Genomic DNA, 17,209 nt, shown 5'->3' with positions numbered 1-17,209 from the left:
TTAGGGTTTGGGTTAGTGTTAGGGTTAGGGCTCCGTTTAGGGTACGGGATAGGATTAGGGTACGTGTTAGGGTTAGGGCAGGGGTTAGGGTTAGGGTACGCGTTAGGGTTAGGGTAGTTATTAAACCTATCCCACTCTCTAGATACCCCTTAGCACGTAAAGGAATATTATTTGGGGGTCCAGACATGGAGAAGAGTTTAGACACTAGGATAAGATATGGAACACCCCTATTATAAAGAAATCACATTAGGATTCTCTTTTTAAGCTGTTACTTAAAACACTAGTGCTTAGGAAATCTATTGGAGGCAGAAGCAGTCACGGGTAGCCTAGGGTTAGGGTTAGGCTTAGGGTTAGGCTTAGGGTATGGCTTAGGGTACAGGTTCGGGGAGGGCTTCGGGTACGGCGTAGGGTATAGGTTAGGGTTAGGGTTAGGGTTAGTGTTAGGGTTAGGGCTCGGTTTAGGGTACGGGTTAGGAATAGGGTACGTGTTACGGTTAGGGTAGCGGTTAGGGTTAGGGTACGCGTTCGAGTTAGGGTAGTTATTAAACCTATCCTACTCTCTAGATACCCCTTAGCACGTAAAGCAATATTATTTGGGGGTCGATCCATGGAGAAGAGTTTAGACACTAAGATAATATAAGGAACACACACATTATAAAGAAATCACATTAGGATTCTCTTTTTAAGCTGTTCCTTAAAATACTAGTGCTTAGGAAATCTATTGGAGGTAGAAGCAGTCAAGGGTAACCTAGGTTTAGGGTTAGGCTTGCGGTTAGGCTTAGGGTACGGCTTAGGGTACGGGTTCGGGGAGGGGTTCGGGTACGGCGTAGGATATGGGTTAGGGTTAGGGTTAGGGCTCGGTTTAGGGTACGTGTTAGGATTAGGTTACGTGTTAGGGTTAGGGTAGGGGTTAAGGTTAGGGTACGCATTACGGTTAGGTTAGTTATTAAACCTATCCCACTCTCTAGATACACCTTAGCACGTAAAGGAATATTATTTGGGTGTCCAGCCATGGAGAAGAGTTTAGACACTAGGATAAGATAAGGAACACACCCATTATAAAGAAATCACATTAGGATTCTCTTTTTAAGCTGTTCCTTAAAACATTAGTGCTTACGAAATCTATTGGAGGCAGAGCCGTCAAGGGTAGCCTAGGGTTAGGGTTAGGCTTAGGGTACGGCTTAGGTTACGGGTTCGAGGAGGGCTTCGGGTACGGCGTAGGGTATGGGTTAGGGTTAGGGTTAGGGTTAGTGTTAGGGTTAGGGTTCGGTTTAGGGTATTGGTTAGGATGAGGGTACGTGTTAGGGTTAGGGTAGTGGTTAGGGTTAGGGTACGCGTTAGTGTTAGGGTAGTTATTAAACCTATCCCACTCTCTAGATACCCCTTAGCACGTAAAGGAATATTATTTGGAGGTCCAGCCATGGAGAAGAGTTTAGTCACTAGGATAAGATAAGGAACACACCCATTATAAAGAAATCACATTAGGATTCTCTTTTTAAGCTGTTCCTTAAACACTAGTGCTTAGGAAATCTATTGGAGGCAGAAGCAGTCAAGGGTAGCCTAGGGTTAGGGTTAGGCTTAGGGTTAGGCTTAGGGTACGGCTTAGGGTACGGGTTCAGGGAGGGGTTCGGGTACGGCGTAGTGTATGGGTTAGGGTTAGGGTTAGGGTTAGTGTTAGGGTTAGGGCTCCTTGTAGGGTACGAGTTAGGATTAGGGTACGTGTTAGGGTTAGGGTAGTGGTTAGGGTTAGGGTACGTGTTAGGGTTAGGGCAGTTATTAAACCTATCCCACTCTCTAGATAACCCTTAGCACGTAAAGCAATATTATTTGGGGGTCCATCCATGGAGAAGAGTTTAGACACTAAGATAATATAAGGAACACACACATTATAAAGATATCACATTAGGATTCTCTTTTTAAGCTGTTCCTTAAAACACTAGTGCTTAGGAAATCTATTGGAGGCAGAAGCAGTCAAGGGTAGCCTAGGGTTAGGGTTAGGCTTAGGGTTAGGCTTAGGGTACAGCTTAGGGTACGGGTTCGGGGAGGGGTTCGTGTACGGCGGAGGGTATGGGTTAGGGTTAGGGTTTGGGTTAGTGTTAGGGTTAGGGCTCCGTTTAGGGTATGGGTTAGGATTAGGGTACGTGTTAGGGTTAGGGTAGGGGTTAGGGTTAGGGCACGCGTTAGGGTTAGGGTAGTTATTAAACCTATCCCACTCTCTAGATACCCCTTAGCACGTAAAGGAATATTATTTGGGGGTCCAGCCATGGAGAAGAGTTTAGACACTAGGATAAGATAAGGAACACACCCATTATAAAGAAATCACATTAGGATTCTCTTTTTAAGCTGTTCCTTAAAACACTAGTGTTTAGGAAATCTACTGGAGGCAGAAGCAGTCAAGGGTAGCCTAGGGTTAGGGTTAGGCTTGGGGTTAGGCTTAGCGTACGGGTTCGGGGAGGGGTTCGGGTACGGCGTAGGGTATGGGTTAGGGTTAGGGTTAGGGTTAGGGCTCGGTTTAGGGTACGGGTTAGGATTAGGGTTAGGGTTAGGGTATGGCTTAGGGTACGGATTCGGGGAGGATTTCGGGTACGGCGTAGGGTATGGGTTAGGGTTATGGTTAGTGTTAGGGTGAGGGCTCGGTTTAGGGTACGGTTAGGATTAGGGTACGTGTTAGGGTTAGGGTAGGGGTTAGGGTTAGGGTACGCATTAGGGTTAGGGTAGTTATTAAACCTATCCCACTCTCTAGATACCCCTTAGCACGTAAAGGAATATTATTTGGGGGTCCAGCCATGGAGAAGAGTTTAGACACTAGGATAAGATAAGGAACACACCCATTATAAAGAAACCACATTAGGATTCTCTTTTTAAGCTGTTCCTTAAAACACTAGTGCTTAGGAAATCTATTAAAGGCAGAAGCAGTCAAGGGTAGCCTAGGGTTAGGGTTAGGCTTAGGGTTAGGCTTAGGGTTCGGCTTAGGGTACGGGTTCGGGGAGGGGTTCGTGTACGGCGGAGGATATGGGTTAGGGTTAGGGTTTGGGTTAGTGTTAGGGTTAGGGCTCCGTTTAGGGTATGGGTTAGGATTAGGGTACGTGTTAGGGTTAGGGTAGGGGTTAGGGTGAGGGCACGCGTTAGGGTTAGGGTAGTTATTAAACCTATCCCACTCTCTAGATACCCCTTAGCACGTAAAGGAATATTATTTGGGGGTCCAGACATGGAGAAGAGTTTAGACACTAGGATAAGATAAGGAACACACCCATTATAAAGAAATCACATTAGGATTCTCTTTTTAAGCTGTTCCTTAAACACTAGTGCTTCGGAAATCTATTGGAGGCAGAAGCAGTCAAGGGTAGCCTAGGGTTAGGGTTAGGCTTAGGGTTAGGCTTAGGGTACGGCTTAGGGTACGGGTTCGGGAGGGCTTCGGGTACGGCGTAGGGTATGGGTTAGGGTTAGGGTTAGGGTTAGTGTTAGGGTTAGGGCTCGGTTTAGGGTACGGGTTAGGATTAGGGTACGTGTTAGGGTTAGGGTAGTGGTTAGGGTTAGGGTACGCGGTAGGGTTAGGGTAGTTATTAAACCTATCCCACTCTCTAGATACCCCTTAGCACGTAAAGGAATATTATTTGGGGGTCCAGCCATGAAGAAGAGTTTAGACACTAGGATAAGATACGGAACACACCCATTATAAAGAAATCACATTAGGATTCTCTTTTTAAGCAGTTCCTTAAAACACTAGTGCTTAGGAAATCTATTGGAGGCAGAAGCAGTCAAGGGTAGCCTAGGGTTAGGGTTAGGCTAAGGGTTAGGGTTAGGGTACGGCTTAGGGTACGGGTTCGGGGAGGGCTTCGGATACGGCGTAGGGTGTGGGTTAGGGTTAGTGTTCAGGTTAGTGTTAGGGTTAGGGCTCGGTTTAGGGTACGTGTTAGGATTAGGTTACGTGTTAGGGTTAGGGTAGTGGTTAGGGTTAGTGTACGAATTAGGGTTAAGGTAGTGATTAAACCTATCCCACTCTGTAGATACCCCTTACCACGTAAAGGAATATTATTTGGGGGTCCAGCCATGGAGAAGAGTTTACACACTAGGATAAGATAAGGAACACACCTATTATAAAGAAATCACATTAGGATTCTCTTTATAAGGTGTTCCTTAAAACACTAGTGCTTAGGAAATCTATTGGAGGCAGAAGCAGTCAAGGGTAGGCTAGGGTTAGGGTTAGGCTTGGGGTTAGGCTTAGCGTACGGGTTCGGGGAGGGGTTCGGGTACGGCGTAGGGTATGGGTTAGGGTTAGGTTTAGGGTTAGTGTTAGGGTTAGGGCTCGGTTTAGGTTACGGGTTAGGATTAGGGTACGTGTTAGGGTTAGGGTAGGGGTTAGGGTTAGGGTACGCGTTAGGGTTAGGGTAGTTATTAAACCTATCCCACTCTGTTGATACCCCTTAGCACGTAAAGGAACATTATTTGGGGGTCCAGCCATGGAGAAGAGTTTAGACACTAGGATAAGATAAGGAACACACCTATTATAAAGAAATCACATTAGGATACTCTTTTTAAGCTGTTCCTTAAAACACTAGTGCTTAGATAATCTATTGGAGGCAGAAGCAGTCAAGGGTAGCCTAGGGTTAGCGTTAGGCTTAGGGTTAGAGTTAGGGTACGGCTTAGGGTACGGGTTCGGTGAGGGCTTCGGGTACGGTGTAGGGTATGGGTTAGGGTTAGGGTTAGGGTTAGTGTTAGGGTTAGGCCTCGGTTTAGGGTACGGGTTAGGATTAGGGTACGTGTTAGGGTTAGGGTAGGGGTTAGGGTTAGGGTACGCGTTAGGGTTATTGTAGTTATTAAACCTATCCCACTCTCTAGATACACCTTAGCATGTAAAGGAATATTATTTGGGGGTCCAGCCATGGAGAAGAGTTTAGACACTAGGATAAGATAAGGAACACACCCATTATAAAGAAATCACATTAGGATTCTCTTTTTAAGCTGTTCCTTAAACACTAGTGCTTAGGAAATCTATTTGAGGCAGAAGCAGTCAAGGGTAGCCTAGGGTTAGGGTTAGGGTTAGGCTTAGGGTACGGCTTAGGGTACGGGTTCGGGGAGGGGTTCGGGTACGGCGTAGGGTATGGGTTAGTGTTAGGGTTAGTGTTAGGGTTAGGGCTCGGTTTAGGGTACGGGTTAGGATTAGGGTACATGTTAGGGTTAGGGTACGCTTTAGGGTTAGGGTACGCGTTAGGGTTAGGGTAGTTATTAAACCTATCCCACTCTCTAGATACCCCTTAGCACGTAAAGGAATATTATTTGGGGGTCCAGCCATGGAGAAGTGTTTAGACACTAGGATAAGATAAGGAACACACCTATTATAAAGAAATCACATTAGGATACTCTTTTTAAGCTGTTCCTTAAAACACTAGTGCTTAGGAAATCTATTGGAGGCAGAAGCAGTCAAGGGTAGCCTAGGGTTAGGGTTAGGCTTAGGGTTAGAGTTAGGGTACGGCTTAGGGTACGGGTTCGGTGAGGGCTTCGGGTACGGCGTAGGGTATGGGTTAGGGTTAGGGTTAGGGTTAGTGTTAGGGTTAGGGCTCGGTTTAGGGTACGGGTTAGGATTAGGGTACGTGTTAGGGTTAGGGTAGGGGTTAGGGTTAGGGTACGCGTTAGGGTTAGGGTAGTTATTAAACCTATCCCACTCTCTAGATACCCCTTAGCACGTAAAGGAATATTATTTGGGGGTCCAGCCATGGAGAAGAGTTTAGACACTAGGATAAGATAAGGAACACACCCATTATAAAGAAATCACATTAGGATTCTCTTTTTAAGCTGTTCCTTAAAACACTAGTGCTTAGGAAATCTATTTGAGGCAGAAGCAGTCAAGGGTAGCCTAGGGTTAGGGTTAGGGTTAGGGTTCGGCTTAGGGTACGGCTTAGGGAACGGGTTCGGGGAGGGGTTCGGGTACGGAGTAGGGTATGGGTTAGGGTTAGGTTTAGTGTTAGGGTTAGGGCTCGGTTTAGGGTACGGGTTAGGATTAGGGTACGTGTTAGGGTTAGGGTACGCGTTAGGGTTAGGGTACGCGTTAGGGTTAGGGTAGTTATTAAACCTATCCCACTCTCTAGATACACCTCAGCATGTAAAGGAATATTATTTGGGGGTCCAGCCATGGAGAATAGTTTAGACACTAGGATAAGATAAGGAACACACCCATTATAAAGAAATTACTTTAGGATTCTCTTTTTAAGCTGTTCCTTAAAACACTAGTGATTAGGAAATCTATTGGAGGCAGAATCAGTCAAGGGAAGCCTAGGGTTAGGGTTAGGCTTAGGGTTAGGCTTAGGGTACGGCTTCGGGTACGGGTTCGGGGAGGGCTTCGGGTACGGCGTAGGGTATGGGTTAGGGTTAGGGTTAGTGTTAGGGTTAGGGCTCGGTTTAGGGTATTGGTTAGGATTAGGGTACGTGTTAGGGTTAGGGTAGGGTTTAGGGTTAGGGTACGCATTAGGGATAGGGTAGTTATTAAACCTATCCCACTCTCTAGATACCCCTTAGCACGTAAAGGAATATTATTTGGGGGTCCAGCCATGGAGAAGAGTTTAGACACTAGGATAAGATAAGGAACACACCTATTAAAAAGAATTCACATTAGGATTCTCTTTTTAAGCTGTTCCTTAAAACACTAGTGCTTAGGAAATCTATTGGAGGCAGAAGCAGTCAAGGGTAGCCTACAGTTAGGGTTAGGCTTAGGGTAAGGCTTAGGGTACGGGTTCGGTGAGGGGTTCGGGTATGGCGTAGGGTATGGGTTAGGGTTAGGGTTAGGGTTAGTGTTAGGGTTAGGGCTCGGTTTAGGGTACGGGTTAGGATTAGGGTACGTGTTAGGGTTAGGGTAGGGGTTAGGGTTAGGGTACGCGTTAGGGTTAGGGTAGTTATTAAACCTATCCCACTCTCTAGATACCCCTTAGCACGTAAAGGAATATTATTTGGGGGTCCAGCCATGGAGAAGAGTTTAGACACTAGAATAAGATAAGGAACACACCTATTATAAAGAAATCACATTAGGATTCTCTTTTTAAGCTGTTCCTTAAAACACTAGTGCTTAGGAAATCTATTGGAGGCAGAAGCAGTGAAGGGTAGCCTAGGGTTAGGGTTAGGCTTAGGGTTAGGCTTAGGCTTAGGGTACGGCTTAGGGTACGGGTTCGGGGGGGGCTTCGGGTACGGCGTAGGGTATGGGTTAGGGTTAGGGTTAGTGTTAGGGTTAGGGCTCGGTTTAGGGTACGGTTTAGGATTAGGGTATGTGTTAGGGTTAGGGTAGGGGTTAGGGTGAGGGGAAGTGTTAGGGTTAGGGTAGTTATTAAACCTGTCCCACTCTCTAGATACCCCTTAGCATGTAAAGTAATATTATTTGGGGGTCCAGCCATGGAGAAGAGTGTAGACACTAGGATAAGATAAGGAACACACCCATTATAAAGAAATCACATTAGGATTCTCTTTTTAAGCTGTTCCTTAAAACACTAGTGCTTAGGAAATCGATTGGAGGCAGAAGCAGTCAAGGGTAGCATAGGGTTAGTGTTAGGGTTAGGGTTAGGCTTAGGGTATGGCTTAGGGTACGGGTTCGGTGAGGGGTTCGGGTACGGCGTAGGGTATGGATTAGGGTTAGGGTTAGTGTTAGGGTTAGGGCTCGGTTTAGGGTACGGGTTAAGATTAGGGTACGTGTTAGGGTTAGGGTAGTGGTTAGGGTTAGGGTACGCGTTAGAGTTAGGGTAGTTATTAAACCTATCCCACTCTCTAGATACACCTTAGCAGGTAAAGCAATATTATTTGGGGGTCCAGCCATGGAGAAGAGTTTAGACACTAGGATAAGATAAGGAACACACCTATTATAAAGAAATCACATTGGGATTCTCTTTTTAAGCTGTTGCTTAAAACACTAGTGCTTAGGAAATCTATTGGAGGCAGAAGCAGTCAAGGGGAGCCTAGGGTTAGGTTTAGGCTTAGGGTACGGCTTAGGGTACGGCTTAGGGTACGGGTTCGGGGAGGGCTTCGGGTACGTCATAGGGTATGGGTTAGGGTTAGGGTTAGGGTTAGTGTTAGGGTTAGGGCTCGATTTAGGGTATTGGTTAGGATTAGGGTACGTGTTAGGGTTGGGGTAGGGGTTAGGGTTAGGGTACGTGTTAGGGTTAGGGTAGTTATTAAACCTATCCCACTCTCTAGATACCCCTTAGCACGTAAAGGAATATTATTTGGAGGTCCAGCCATGGAGAAGAGTTTAGACACTAGGATAAGATAAGGAACACACCCATTATAAAGAAATCACATTAGGATTCTCTTTTTAAGCTGTTCCTTAAAACACTAGTGCTTAGGAAATCTATTGGAGGCAGAAGCAGTCAAGGGTAGCCTAGGGTTAGGGTTAGGCTTAGGGTTAGGCTTAGGGTACGGCTTAGTGTACGGGTTCGGGGAGGGGTTCGTGTACGGCGGAGGGTATGGGTTAGGGTTAGGGATTGGGTTAGTGTTAGGGTTAGGGCTCCGTTTAGGGTATGGGATAGGATTAGGGTACGTGTTAGGGTTAGGGTAGGGGTTAGGGTTAGGGTACGCATTAGGGTTAGGGTAGTTATTAAACCTATCCCACTCTCTAGATACCCCTTAACACGTAAAGGAATATTATTTGGGGGTCCAGCCATGGAGAAGTGTTTAGACACTAGGATAAGATAAGGAACACACCTATTATAAAGAAATCACATTAGGATACTCTTTTTAAGCTGTTCCTTAAAACACTAGTGCTTAGGAAATCTATTGGAGGCAGAAGCAGTCAAGGGTAGCCTAGGGTTAGCGTTAGGCTTAGGGTTAGAGTTAGGGTACGGCTTAGGGTACGGGTTCGGTGAGGGCTTCGAGTACGGCGTAGGGTATGGGTTAGGGTTAGGGTTAGGGTTAGTGTTAGGGTTAGGGCTCGGTTTAGGGTACGGGTTAGGATTAGGGTACGTGTTAGGGTTAGGGTAGGGTTTAGGGTTAGGGTACGCGTTAGGGTTAGGGTAATTATTAAACCTATCCCACGCTCTAGATACCCCTTAGCACGTAAAGGAATATTATTTGGGGGTCCAGCCATGGAGAAGAGTTTAGACACTAGGATAAGATAAGGAACACACCCATTATAAAGAAATCACATTAGGATTCTCTTTTTAAGCTGTTCCTTAAAACACTAGTGCTTAGGAAATCTATTTGAGGCAGAAGCAGTCAAGGGTAGCCTAGGGTTAGGGTTAGGGTTAGGGTTAGGCTTAGGGTACGGGTTAGGGCACGGGTTCGGGGAGGGGTTCGGGTACGGCGTAGGGTATGGGTTAGGGTTAGGGTTAGTGTTAGGGTTAGGGCTCGGTTTAGGGTACGGGTTAGGATTAGGGTACGTGTTAGGGTTAGGGTACGCGTTAGGGTGAGGGTACGCGTTACGGTTAGGGTAGTTATTAAACCTATCCCACTCTCTAGATACACCTTAGCATGTAAAGGAATATTATTTGGGGGTCCAGCCATGGAGAAGAGTTTAGACAGTAGGATAAGATAAGGAACACACCTATTATAAAGAAATTACTTTAGGATTCTCTTTTTAAGCTGTTCCTTAAAACACTAGTGATTAGGAAATCTATTGGAGGCAGAAGCAGTCAAGGGAAGCCTAGGGTTAGGGTTAGGCTTAGGGTTAGGCTTAGGGTACGGCTTAGGGTACGGGTTCGGGGAGGGCTTCGGGTACGGCGTAGGGTATGGGTTAGGGTTAGGGTTAGTGTTAGGGTTAGGGCTCGGTTTAGGGTATTGTTTAGGATTAGGGTACGTGTTAGGGTTAGGGTAGGGTTTAGGGTTAGGGTACGCGTTAGGGTTAGGGTAGTTATTAAACCTATCCCACTCTCTAGATACCCCTTATCACGTAAAGGAATATTATTTGGGGGTCCAGCCATGGACAAGAGTTTAGACACTAGGATAAGATAAGGAACACACCTATTAAAAAGAATTCACATTAGGATTCTCTTTTTAAGCTGTTCCTTAAAACACTAGTGCTTAGGAAATCTATTGGAGGCAGAAGCAGTGAAGGGTAGCCTAGGGTTAGGGTTAGGCTTAGGGTTAGGCTTAGGCTTAGGGTACGGCTTAGGGTACGGGTTCGGGGGGGGCTTCGGGTACGGCGTAGGGTATGGGTTAGGGTTAGGGTTAGTGTTAGGGTTAGGGCTCGGTTTAGGGTACGGTTTAGGATTAGGGTACGTTAGGGATAGGGTAGGGGTTAGGGTTAAGGTACGTGTTAGGGTTAGGGTAGTTATTAAACCTATCCCACTCTCTAGATACCCCTTAGCACGTAAAGGAATATTATTTGGAGGTCCAGCCATGGAGAAGAGTTTAGACACTAGGATAAGATAAGGAACACACCCATTATAAAGAAATCACCTTAGGATTCTCTTTTTAAGCTGTTCCTTAAAACACTAGTGCTTAGGAAATCTATTGGAGGCAGAAGCAGTGAAGGGTAGCCTAGGGTTAGGGTTAGGCTAAGGGTTAGGCTTAGGCTTAGTGTACGGCTTAGGGTACGGGTTCGGGGGGGGCTTCGGGTACGGCGTAGGGTATGGGTTAGGGTTAGGGTTAGTGTTAGGGTTAGGGCTCGGTTTAGGGTACGGTTTAGGATTAGTGTACGTGTTAGGGTTAGGGTAGGGGTTAGGGTTAGGGTACGTGTTAGGGTTAGGGTAGTTATTAAACCTATCGCACTCTCTAGATACCCCTTAGCATGTAAAGGAATATTATTTGGGGGTCCAGCCATGGAGAAGAGTTTAGATACTAGGATAAGAGAAGGAACACACCCATTATAAAGAAATCACACTAGGATTCTCTTTTTAAGCTGTTCCTTAAAACACTAGTGCTTAGGAAATCGATTGGAGGCAGAAGCAGTCAAGGGTAGCCTAGGGTTAGGGTTAGGGTTAGGGTTAGGCTTAGGGTACGGCTTATGGTACGGGTTCGGGGAGGGGTTCGGGTACGGCGTAGGGTATGGGTTAGGGTTAGGGTTAGTGTTAGGGTTAGGGCTCGGTTTAGGGTACGGGTTAGGATTAGGGTACGTGTTAGGGTTAGGGTAGGGGTTAGGGTTAGGGTACGCGTTAGAGTTAGGGTAGTTATTAAACCTATCCCACTCTCTAGATACACCTTAGCAGGTAAAGCAATATTATTTGGGGGTCCAGCCATGGAGAAGAGTTTAGACACTAGGATAAGATAAGGAACACACCTATTATAAAGAAATCACATTAGGATTCTCTTTTTAAGCTGTTCCTTAAAACACTACTGCTTAGGAAATCTATTGGAGGCAGAAGCAGTCAAGGGTAGCCTAGGGTTAGGTTTAGGCTTAGGGTACGGTTTAGGGTACGGCTTAGGGTACGGGTTCGGGGAGGGCTTCGGGTACGGCGTAGGGTATGGGTTAGGGTTAGGGTTAGTGTTAGGGTTAGGGCTCGATTTAGGGTATTGCTTAGGATTAGGGTACGTGTTAGGGTTGGGGTAGGGGTTAGGGTTAGGGTACGTGTTAGGGTTAGGGTAGTTATTAAACCTATCCCACTCTCTAGATACCCCTTAGCACGTAAAGGAATATTATTTGGAGGTCCAGCCATGGAGAAGAGTTTAGACACTAGGATAAGATAAGGAACACACCCATTATAAAGAAATCACATTAGGATTCTCTTTTTAAGCTGTTCCTTAAAACACTAGTGCTTAGGAAATCTATTGGATGCAGAAGCAGTCAAGGGTAGCCTAGGGTTAGGGTTAGGCTTAGGGTTAGGCTTAGGGTACGGCTTAGTGTACGGGTTCGGGGAGGGGTTCGTGTACGGCGGAGGGTATGGGTTAGGGTTAGGGTTTGGGTTAGTGTTAGGGTTAGGGCTCCGTTTAGGTACGGGATAGGATTAGGGTACGTGTTAGGGTTAGGGTAGGGGTTAGGGTTAGGGTACGCATTAGGGTTAGGGTAGTTATTAAACCTATCCCACTCTCTAGATACCCCTTAGCACGTAAAGGAATATTATTTGGGGGTCCAGCCATGGAGAAGAGTTTAGACACTAGGATAAGATAAGGAACACACCTATTATAAAGAAATCACATTAGGATACTCTTTTTAAGCTGTTCCTTAAAACACTAGTGCTTAGGAAATCTATTGGAGGCAGAAGTAGTCAAGGGTAGCCTAGGGTTAGGGTTAGGCTTAGGGTTAGAGTTAGGGTACGGCTTAGGGTACGGGTTCGGTGAGGGCTTCGGGTACGGCGTAGGGTATGGGTTAGGGTTAGGGTTAGTGTTAGGGTTAGGGCTCGGTTTAGGTTACGGGTTAGGATTAGGGTACGTGTTAGGGTTAGGGTAGGGGTTAGGGTTAGGGTACGCTTTAGGGTTAGGGTAGTTATTAAACCTATCCCACTCTGTTGATACCAGTTAGCACGTAAAGGAATATTATTTGGGGGTCCAGCCATGGAGAAGAGTTTAGACACTAGGATAAGATAAGGAACACACCCATTATAAAGAAATCACTTTAGGATTCTCTTTTGAAGCTGTTCCTTAAAACACTAGTGATTAGGAAATCTATTTGAGGCAGAAGCAGTCAAGGGTAGCCTAGGGTTAGGGTTAGGGTTAGGGTTAGGCTTAGGGTATGGCTTAGGGTACTGGTTCGGGGAGGGGTTAGGGTACGGCGTAGGGTATGGGTTAGGGTTAGTGTTAGGGTTAGGGCTCGGTTTAGGGTACGGTTTAGGATTAGGGTACGTGTTAGGATTAGGGTAGGGGTTAGGGTTAGGGTACGCGATAGGGTTAGGGTAGTTATTAAACCTATCCCACTCTCTAGATACACCTGAGCATGTAAAGGAATATTATTTGGGGGTCCAGCCATGGAGAAGAGTTTAGACACTAGGATAAGATAAGGAACACACCCATTATAAAGAAATCACTTTAGGATTCTCTTTTGAAGCTGTTCCTTAAAACACTAGTGATTAGGAAATCTATTGGAGGCAGAAGCAGTCAAGGGAAGCCTAGGGTTAGGGTTAGGCTTAGGGTTAGGCTTAGGGTACGGCTTAGGGTACGGGTTCGGGGAGGGCTTCGGGTACGGCGTAGGGTATGGGTTATGGTTAGGGTTAGTGTTAGGGTTAGGGCTCGGTTTAGGGTATTGGTTAGGATTAGGGTACGTGTTAGGGTTAGGGTAGGGGTTAGGGTTAGGGTACGCGTTAGGGTTAGGGTAGTTATTAAACCTATCCCACTCTCTAGATACCCCTTAGCACGTATAGGAATATTATTTGGGGGTCCAGCCATGGAGAAGAGTTTAGACACTAGGATAAGATAAGGAACATACCTATTAAGAAGAATTCACATTAGGATTCTCTTTTTAAGGTGTTCCTTAAAACACTAGTGCTTAGGAAATCTATTGGAGGCAGAAGCAGTCAAGGGTAGCCTAGGGTTAGGGTTAGGCTTAGGGTTAGGCTTAGGTTACGGCTTAGGGTACGGGTTCGGGGAGGGCTTCGGGTACGGCGTAGGGTATGGGTTAGGGTTAGGGTTAGGGTTAGTGTTAGGGTTAGGGCTCGGTTTAGGGTACGGGTTAGTATTAGGGTACGTGTTAGGGTTAGGGTAGGTGTTAGGGTTAGGGTACGCGTTAGAGTTAGGGTAGATATTAAACCTATCCCACTCTCTAGATACACCTTAGCAGGTAAAGCAATATTATTTGGGGGTCCAGCCATGGAGAAGAGTTTAGACACTAGGATAAGATAAGGAACACACCTATTATATAGAAATCACATTAGGATTCTCTTTTTAAGCTGTTGCTTAAAACACTAGTGCTTAGGAAATCTATTGGAGGCAGAAGCAGTCAAGGGTAGCCTAGGGTTAGGTTTAGGCTTAGGGTACGGTTTAGGGTACGGCTTAGGGTACGGGTTCGGGGAGGGCTTCGGGTACGGCGTAGGGTATGGGTTAGGGTTAGGGTTAGTGTTAGGGTTAGGGCTCGATTTGGGGTATTGCTTAGGATTACGGTACGTGTTAGGGTTGGGGTAGGGGTTAGGGTTAGGGTACGTGTTAGGGTTAGGGTAGTTATTAAACCTATCCCACTCTCTAGATTCCCCTTAGCACGTAAAGGAGAATTATTTGGAGGTCCAGTCATGGAGAGGAGTTTAGACACTAGGATAAGATAAGGAACACACCCATTATAAAGAAATCACATTAGGATTCTCTTTTTAAGTTGTTCCTTAAAACACTAGTGCTTAGGAAATCTATTGGAGGCAGAAGCAGTCAAGGGTAGCCTAGGGTTAGGGTTAGGCTTAGGGTTAGGCTTAGGGTACGGCTTAGTGTACGGGTTCGGGGAGGGGTTCGTGTACGGCGGAGGGTATGGGTTAGGGTTAGGGTTTGGGTTAGTGTTAGGGTTAGGGCTCGGTTTAGGGTACGGGTTAGGATTAGGGTACGTGTTAGGGTTAGGGTAGGGGTTAGGGTTAGGGTACGCGTTAGGGTTAGGGTAGTTATTAAACCTATCCCACTCTCTAGATACACCTGAGCATGTAAAGGAATATTATTTGGGGGTCCAGCCATGGAGAAGAGTTTAGACACTAGGATAAGATAAGGAACACACCCATTATAAAGAAATCACTTTAGGTTTCTCTTTTGAAGCTGTTCCTTAAAACACTAGTGCCTAGGAAATGTATTTGAGGCAGAAGCAGTCAAGGGTAGCCTAGGGTTAGGGTTAGGGTTAGGGTTAGGCTTAGGGTACGGCTTAGGGTACGGGTTCGGGGAGGGGTTCGGGTACGGCGTAGGGTATGGGTTAGGGTTAGGGTTAGGGTTAGTGTTAGGGTTAGGGATCGGTTTAGGGTACGGGTTAGTATTAGGGTACGTGTTAGGGTTAGGGTAGGGGTTAGGGTTAGGTTACGCTTTAGAGTTAGGGTAGATATTAAACCTATCCCACTCTCTAGATACACCTTAGCAGGTAAAGCAATATTATTTGGGGGTCTAGCCATGGAGAAGAGTTTAGACACTAGGATAATATAAGGAACACACCTATTATAAAGAAATCATATTAGGATTCTCTTTTTAAGCTGTTGCTTAAAACACTAGTGCTTAGGAAATCTATTGGAGGCAGAAGCAGTCAAGGGTAGCCTAGGGTTAGGTTTAGGCTTAGGGTACGGCTTAGGGTACGGCTTAGGGTACGGGTTCGGGGAGGGCTTCGGGTACGGCGTAGGGTATGGGTTAGGGTCAGGGTTAGGGTTAGGGTAGTTATTAAACCTATCCCACTCTCTAGATACCCCTTAGCACATAAAGGAATATTATTTGGGGGTCCAGCCATGGAGAAGAGTTTAGACACTAGGATTAGATAAGGAACACACCCATTATAAAGAAATCACATTAGGATTCACTTTTTAAGCTGTTCCGTAAAACACTAGTGCTTAGGAAATCTATTGGAGGCAGAAGCAGTCAAGGGTAGCCTAGGGTTAGGGTTAGGCTTAGGGTTAGGCTTAGGGTACGGCTTAGGGTACGGGTTCGGGGAGGGCATCGGTTACGGCATAGGGTATGGGTTAGGGTTAGGGTTAGGGTTAGTGTTAGGGTTAGGGCTCGGTTTAGGGTATTGGTTAGGATTAGGGTAAGTGTTAGGGTTAAGGTAGGGGTTAGGGTTAGGGTACGCGTTAGGGTTAGGGTAGTTATTAAACCTATCCCACTCTCTAGATACCCCTTAGCACGTAAAGGAATATTATTTGGGGGTCCAGCCATGGAGAAGAGTTTAGACACTAGGATAAGATAAGGAACACACCTATTAAAAAGAATTCACATTAGGATTTTCTTTTTAAGCTGTTCTTTAAAACACTAGTGCTTAGGAAATCTATTGGAGGCAGAAGCAGTGAAGGGTAGCCTAGGGTTAGGGTTAGGCTTAGGGTTAGGCTTAGGCTTAGGGTACGGCTTAGGGTACGGGTTCGGGGGGGGCTTCGGGTACGGCGTAGGGTATGGGTTAGGGTTAGGGTTAGTGTTAGGGTTAGGGCTCGGTTTAGGGTACGGTTTAGGATTAGGGTACGTGTTAGGGTAGGGGTTAGGGTTAGGGTACGTGTTAGGGTTAGGGTAGTTATTAAACCTATCCCACTCTCTAGATACCCCTTAGCATGTAAAGGAATATTATTTGGGGGTCCAGCCATGGAGAAGAGTTTAGATACTACGATAAGATAAGGAACACACCTATTATAAAGAAATCACATTAGGATTCTTTTTTAAGCTGTTCCTTAAAACACTAGTGCTTAGGAAATCGATTGGAGGCAGAAGCAGTCAAGGGCAGCCTAGGGTTAGGGTTAGGGTTAGGGTTAGGCTTAGGGTACGGCTTAGGGTACGGGTTCCTGGAGGGGTTCGGGTACGGTGTAGGGTATGGGTTAGGGTTAGGGTTAGTGTTAGGGTTAGGGCTCGGATTAGGGTACGGGTTAGGATTAGGGTACGTGTTAGGGTTAGGGTAGGGGTTAGGGTTAGGGTACGCGTTAGAGTTAGGGTAGTTATTAAACCTATCCCACTCTCTAGATACACCTTAGCAGGTAAAGCAATATTATTTGGGGGTCCAGCCATGGAGAAGAGTTTAAACACTAGGATAAGATAAGGAACACACCTATTATAAAGAAATCACATTAGGATTTTCTTTTTAAGCTGTTGCTTAAAACACTAGTGCTTAGGAAATCTATTGGAGGCAGAAGCAGTCAAGGGTAGCCTAGGGTTAGGTTTAGGCTTAGGATACGGTTTAGGGTACGGCTTAGGGTACGGGTTCGGGGAGGGCTTCGGGTACGGCGTAGGGTATGGGTTAGGGTTAGGGTTAGTGTTATGGTTAGGGCTCGGTTTAGGGTACGGTTTAGGATTAGGGTACGTGTTAGGGTTAGAGTAGGGGTTAGCGTTAGGGTACGTGTTAGGGTTAGGGTAGTTATTAAACCTATCCCACTCTCTAGATACCCCTTAGCATGTAAAGGAATATTATTTGCGGGTCCAGCCATGGAGAAGAGTTTAGATACTAGGATAAGATAAGGAACACACCCATTATAAAGAAATCACATTAGGATTCTTTTTTAAGCTGTTCCTTAAAACACTAGTGCTTAGGAAATCGATTGGAGGCAGAAGCAGTCAAGGGCAGCCTAGGTTTAGGGTTAGGGTTAGGGTTAGGCTTAGGGTACGGCTTAGGGTACGGGTTCGGGGAGGGGTTCGGGTACGGCGTAGGGTATGGGTTAGGGTTAGGGTTAGTGTTAGGATTAGGGCTCGGATTAGGGTACGGGTTAGGATTAGGGTACGTGTTAGGGTT

Source organism: Balaenoptera physalus, assembly GCF_965194825.1.
Source record: "Balaenoptera physalus genome assembly, chromosome: 15".
NCBI classification, from domain to species: domain Eukaryota; kingdom Metazoa; phylum Chordata; class Mammalia; order Artiodactyla; family Balaenopteridae; genus Balaenoptera; species Balaenoptera physalus.
This window is presented reverse-complemented; position numbering follows the sequence as displayed.